The following is a 7147-nucleotide window of genomic DNA, read 5'->3' on the forward strand; positions in this document are numbered from 1 at the left end:
AAATTCACGGAAAACGTTAGCTATAAAATAATATGGGATTGTAGGTTCCTTTTGTTATTCTGGGAAAACCAGTTAGGCCTACAATTATCCAGAATACGACAAGTACTAGATAAGAATGACAAACAATGTAAAAAACCATTAAATTATGCTAGAAGACGATCTGGAAGTGGTTAAAACCATAATTGAGTCACTAAAAAAATAATAATTTTAATTACACATTCTGTTCAAATACCATTAAAGAGATATCTAGCTATCTGACCTGTCAATAATGTGACAAGACAAGAAAAAGAACCTCGAGGATAGGAAAATCAAAAACTTTTCGGGAAAACTCGTAGTATCGAGCAGAAAAACCATTACTTAAAAGGTATAACCGCATTAAATATAAAATTCAATCTATTAAATTTCGGTACAACATGTCTTTGCTGACCTGAAGCTGCAATAAGTCATTGTTTTTTCTAAAAATGTATTTTTATAAGTGGAATGACCATAAGCTTTCATTTAAAAAATTAGATAAGTTTCCTTGAAATTCCCTAGGAAACCAATTGAACCTGCCGTTAGTACTCCTTGATTTGATTTGTTCTTTTCTGTATTTAACGGAGGAAAAACTGATTTAAAATTGACTGCTTATTTTTTGAACTTTAGGAAACAACGATTAGAATAAAACTGTCTTTCCTTTTACCGTTCGTGTTTTAGAAACGCGTAATTGTTGCAAATTTTCTGGATGTGATTAATTTGACAATAATGTCAATATATGAAAGAACGACACATTTTGCTTATTTGTCGAGTTGAAATAGAACAAAACCTACAAAATTGTGCAAAACTTTACGTTCCCAAATTAATGTACAAGGTACCCTAATGCAATTCTTATTTTTTTTACGTTGCTCACTTCAAAAAACAACATATAGTATTAGTTCTGTTTCAAATAAAGGAAAGGCGCTTTAAACGCTACAGCGGTCAACACTACGTTGATCTCAATGGATCAGTAAGATGCTTCTCCGATGTTATCTTTACTCTAAATGGGACACAATACACTTCTTTACAATTATGTGCACAAATGCAGTTTACTGAATAGATAGTTTTCTGAGAGCTTTTAGCATATTTAGGGAAAATGGATCAATGATTTTCTACTATTAGCAGCGCAAATAAGTAAAAAGTCTCAAACTATTACAAACGCAGTTAAGTAGTCATTTTCCTTTTCAACATTGACTTTCGGGCTCCTCAAAAAATGGAAAAATTGATATGCTGTTTCCCTGAAAACCAGTCATACTATGTGCATGATGTACTTTATTCAAAAAGAATAACTTATCTCGATGTTAATAGGGTGGTATCATCGGACAGACTGCTCCTATTTTGAGAATATATAAGTTTTTTGAATAATAACTGACAATCATTAGCATTATTACGTTTTGCTCAACAATCAAACCAAACTATTTCAAAATAAATTTTTCTCATAGAATATGTTAACGAAATTGGATTTGGCCTGTACTCTAATCCAAAAGATCAGGCCAAAAAGTCAAAATTTTTGAAAACGAACATACCGACAAAAAACGTATAAAAGTTGACGTAAACACGTAAAACGTAAACGTATCAAACTGAAACCAAACCAGCTGACATCAGCCAAACCTAGAATGGGGAGAACAGATACATATTGCGTATCACCGCTTGGTTGACTAAGCCACAATTTTTCAAGACAATATTTCAAGCAACCAAGTAACAGGTAGCAGTTTTTTGACATGACAAACAGTTCTGGTCACCAAATCGGTGACAAGCAATGTGCAGCTGTTATACGTAACGAATGGTCAAATGTGTAAAAATTTGGTGACCAAAACAATTCGTCAGAGGAAAACTCCCTGCGGATTGGGTGATTAAAAAATTTGTCAGTTAATTGTCATTTTTTACTAAGTTGTTTAATCCACTCATCGGTGATGCACAATCTGTATCTGTTATCCCTATTTAAGACATGGTACAACAGAAATTAGGAAATTTGTCGGTTGGTTTGGTTGCAGTTTGATAGAAACAGTTTTTCGTCGGTATCGTCGGTATGATCAGTTTTCAAATTCAGGAATTGGTCAGTATATTGGGTTTGTACCAAAACTATCAGTGCTCCTGCTTTTAAAACAAAAAAATCATTTTGAAAAGATTACAATTTATTTCTTGCATATAATTTAATAAGCATGTGATACCTTTTATTCGGAAAGCCGTAATAACTCCAATCACGTTTAATCGGCCGTGGAAACGTGAGACGATTTCAAATTGAGGAGAGCAACTGAACAACGTGAATAAGTTATATCCTCCAGACAGAGGTGGAACAAGTTGAAATAATGGCTTCATTCAGACGGAGGCAATCTAAACTGATGTGAATGAATTGCACTTTAAGGTCAACATAACTTGGAAAATTTTGGTAAACAAGAACCTTGTGTATCACAGAACCCATTCTCTTTAAACGTTCGATAAGTTTGCTAAATTTCCTTGAGATAAATTTTGTACATATTTTACAAAAAACGCAGTTTTGTTCAGCAACAATCTAAAGAAAAAATTTTGAAAAAAAAAATGTTTTTTCCGAAATAATGGCTCTAACGAATATTTATTCAAATAACTGATCTTAACGGTTTATAAACGAAAAACAGAAATTACAAATGTATAGAAAAAAGACTGCATTTTTCTCGCTTTCAAGGAGTCTGCATCTGATAAGGCCATTTTGTGTTTGTCAGTCACATTCTCCGCATTTTAAATTTCCGATGAGTACAATGGAAAAGTAGTAATTTTAAAAAAATCAAATTGCATATTCAATATCCTTCATTCTCACTAACTTTTAAAGACTTTTTGAATGAAGTTTATTGTTTGTTTTTATTTGTTCGTATAAGTTTTTATTTGTTTGTTTTCCTTCATTGTAAAATATTTCATTTCAACATTACCGAATTTCGATACAACCCGCACACTAGTGTCATAGTAAACCAGTACTGATTCTTGGTGTATGAATAGTAAAGGGCTATAGAAGTACGGTTTGCTAGTATTCTAAGGCTTTTTTGCTCTAACAATTCGCAGAATAAACCCAAAAAAAATTTTTCAAGAATTTGTGCTGCACAACCGGTTCTGAGTCCTTCCTCTGTTAAAAAAATAAAAAAAAAACAATAGGAAACAAACTTTAAGTTTTTGTACAATGCACAAAAATGATACTTGAAAAACTCGGCCGATTTGCAAAATGGAGCAGCTTTGCAGACGAAAACCGGTAATTAAGTCGCGAAACTAGAGCAGAAGAATTGAAAACTAAATAATCTACTGGTTTATTAGCAGGAACTATCTGTTTTTTCTCAGTTTGTTATGAACTAATTTCTCTTTTTTTTTGCAGGTACTTGTAATGTGAGAGCCAAAAATCCAGACCTACTACTGCTTCTAATTCTAAGAACTGAAGGAAGTGTTAAATTAGACAAAGGGGTGAGTGAGTGGGTGGGGATCTTGAATTTGTGAGTTATAACGGTCTCGAAATTTTTTAATGGTTGAATTAATACAAAGGGGGGGGGCGTGTTGAACTCTTGAATGGCAGGGATGATGCGGGAATACAGATGGGAGAAGTAGGGGTGGGTGGTAAGTGGCTGCTGGTGGTGCTAGAGAGGGGGTTTCTGGATGATTTCTCCTTGAAAATATATGAATTGAATTTTTGTTTGCTTTGTGCCTTCTTGAAAACTCATATACCGACTGAACACTCTTTCTGCTGCTTTTTTGCTGTTTTGTATATCCTTGGAAGGTCCTCATGGTGTTCTGAAGGAGGTGGGGATTGTCTGGGACCCCTAGGGTGGAGATAGAGTGAGCTGTGAACAGATTATTGAGGCGCTAAAGATTAATGTTCAGATCATCTGAAAACATTCAGTTGCATCTAATCCAGTACTAATTGGCAGTACATATAGTATGAGAAGTGATCCAGTGCTAATGTGATCCAGTGCTGGCACACCGCGATGCAAAACACAGAATACAAGCCAGAGGGCGGCATGCCAGCTAACTTCAAACTGGAAACAAACTCCAAAGACTTCAATTCTAGAAATCATTTTTTATGCATAATACTTTCAATAAACAATAAAAAATAAACTATTACGCAGCTGGTTTCTTTCTCAAAGAAAAGTTTATTGGAGGATTTTTGAAACGATTTATATTTTTTTGATATGAGTTCTGATCAGAGAAAAGCAGACTGAACGACAATTTTGAACAGTTTGCGCTAAGTGTAACAATTCAATGCTGTTTTCATACTGAAGAGACTGATGTTTTTCCAAATTCTCACTTTTTATATTAAAAAGTGACTTGATCATAATATGTTCATATTAAAAACACAGACTGAGAAATACTGTCATTAAGCGCTGATTTACTATGTTGCCGATCCGGGAAAGTTGAGATTATGTCAGAGTTTCAAATAAAATGAAAGTAATTTTCCAGGAATTTGTGACATTTTGGAGGAATAACTTACCCCAAATTGAACAAAGGGGAAATACTTCAGTTCAATTAGTACATAGTGGATCTTCAGATTGTAATTTTGTATCATTTTTTGTATGATTGTATCTCTATATTTCTAAATACTATAACAATCGGAAAGTTTTTGTCCTTCTCGCAAAACGCTGTTCTACATTAATCAATATGATATTATTACATCTTCTAGAAATAATATTATTACTTATTGTAACATTATTGCATCATAGTCGATGTAATAAAAATGAAAGAAAAATCAGAATGCGGGTCAATAAATTTACTGAAATGCTTGTTACTAAATGGCAATTGTTATTGGTGTATTTTTTTGTGTATGAAGTTTCAGATAATGTTCAACTGTACATTTCAAAGTTTTATGATAAAGAATGCGAGAAAGCTGTATAAACTGAAGTATTCTGCTGTAACTAAGGTTTGACAGGAATTTTGAAAAAAAAAATGATGGAAGGAATTGTTTGTTTATATTGAATATTGTGAAATTGCTATGCCTTAATCTAGACTGACCTCCTTGTTTCTGTTGTGGAGTCCAACGGGGCGTTTTTCAAGTTGTCTGAGAACGAAGTTAGAACTATTTTATGCAGCTTTGAAGGGCGACATCGTTTAGAACAGGTCTTTTTGGTGCTTCCCATAAATATTTAAAGTGATCTGAGCTCAATTTTAATTGAATTTTAGAAGATAAAAAAGTTTACTGAAATTATAACTATATTGTTGCAACTATTGTAGTAACATCCTTGTATAATTATATATATTTCAATTCACTCTTCAGATGATAAATTGGGTTGTTCAACTCTTTTATTACTTCTGATATTGTGTTATGTTAACTAGTTTATCATTGTTCTGAATCTTTTATTTAATTCTGCAGTTACTATTAATTTACGTAATATTACGTCCTTTTCGACGTAATATTTTCAGTATTGCTTTTCTTGTACCTTTATTGTGCAAGTTTTATCTAAATATATTTTTGGTTGAATTTTTTCCATCTGCTGTAGAACAAAGTTTTTTTTTCAGTTACTTTTCGGTCAAAGATATCTTATAAAACCAGCAAAACTAGCAGTTCAATTTTTTAAAAATTCATATTTTTTTTCATTGAACTGCTAGTTTCGTTGGAACTATTTCCGGCTGTTACCTTGAATTACCGAGAACTGTGCCCTATGTTAAAATAATCACGAGCTAGTAACTAAACGCTCGTTTGCAACAAATTGATTTGGTACGTTTTACAACTTTTAATCAACACTCTTGTTTGTTCTTACCATGTTAATAAATAGTTTCACAATTAGATTAAAAAAAGGTGTTTCCTGAAGAATTTATTGGAACTCCTTGTTTTCAAAGATTCTCTAACCATTCAAAAGTTTTTATAGTTGATAACTTGTGTTGGTCGTTGATTAATAAATTTGCTTCAGAGTATTACAATGTAACATACTTTGACTCGGAAATAAAATTCTCAACAAGTTTTGCTAATCATTTAAGCTTCTTCTGAAAAAAACACTCTCAGTTCCTGTCATCCATATATTTTTCGAAAAAGAGTTTAGTCTGTTCAAAAAAATTCAGTGTTTCAAGTAATTGGATAGAATAATTGAATATTAAGTAAAATAACTATAAATAAGCACAAAAAACGGTTACAAATTTTCGTGAGATTTCTATACTTTCTAAATGACAAAGTTATGAAATGTTGGCTATTACTCAATGTCTTTTGGTTCCGATATAACACGTAAACTCAAATCGGCAGAAGTTACCCTACTCAGAGAAGCCAAGAAGATATTGAGTAGAAAAACTTTACTCCTTTGTTGAAAGTGATAACTAAAAGCAGAGCAGAGCTCAGACACGTAAATTTTTTAAACAGAAATAGGAAAATCTTAGTCAATTTATGGCAACAGAACATTAAATTGGTTAGTTTTAAGGCGATAAAATATACAAAACTGGGAAACGTTTTAATACAAACTACCAGGTTTCCCTGTTCATTTAATTTTTTTCTTACCTTAGGAAAGGATAGCACTGTGAGCAAAAAAGAAAAGTGTTTACTTTGGCAGTGATTTGAACCCGTTAACGCTGTAACCATTTTTCTCGCAAATTTTGTAAAATGGATACTTTTGGCAGATCCTGATGGATAAGTGTTTTTCTGTCACAATCTTGCAAAATAACCATCTGGTCTCAACTAGTGTACTTTTTAATAGGAGTGAGTTTCCTAGATTTATCCTTTTTTAAGGTGGACATATATTTAGTTTTCTGGGAGTCGTTTCCTAATTGTTTTGTTGTGTATTATTTTGTTTTAACGCTTTAGTTATGGAACCCCCCATTTCTCGTTATGGAATCTCAGTTAATCACAAAGTTATAATCAGTCCAAATCATTGACAAGTCAGATCTTGTGGTTTCATGAACAGGTCTCAATCGGCTTTTCTATGCTGCACTATAGTCCTCATGAGCAGCCTGGTCTTACAGCTCGGTAGTTAATTTCAGTCTGACCGCTCATTGGGTGAGACAAGGCAATCAAATTACTGATTGCAATTTTATTTCATTGTTGGCCAGATTTGGACAGGCTGACACTCCCTTCTTTTTGGGTGAGTTTCTATCAACACAATCAGGGATCTCATAGGGCTCTAGAAAGTATAATGAATGCAGTTCCTCGAATAACGATTAGGGAAATTGACATTGTTTCAGAATAACGGAATTAAACAACAGT

At 32.9% G+C, this 7147-nt stretch overlaps 1 protein-coding gene across 1 annotated transcript in view; it reads left to right on the plus strand.

Moving 5' to 3' along the window:
* The window catches only part of LOC142351907 (coronin-6-like), a 560192-nt gene that overhangs the window by 408549 nt on the left and 144496 nt on the right, over nt 1-7147 (plus strand). The window lies entirely within an intron of this gene.

This window comes from Convolutriloba macropyga, chromosome 13 (assembly GCF_964194025.1).
Source record: "Convolutriloba macropyga chromosome 13, txConMacr16.3, whole genome shotgun sequence".
Lineage (NCBI taxonomy): Eukaryota > Metazoa > Xenacoelomorpha > Acoela > Convolutidae > Convolutriloba > Convolutriloba macropyga.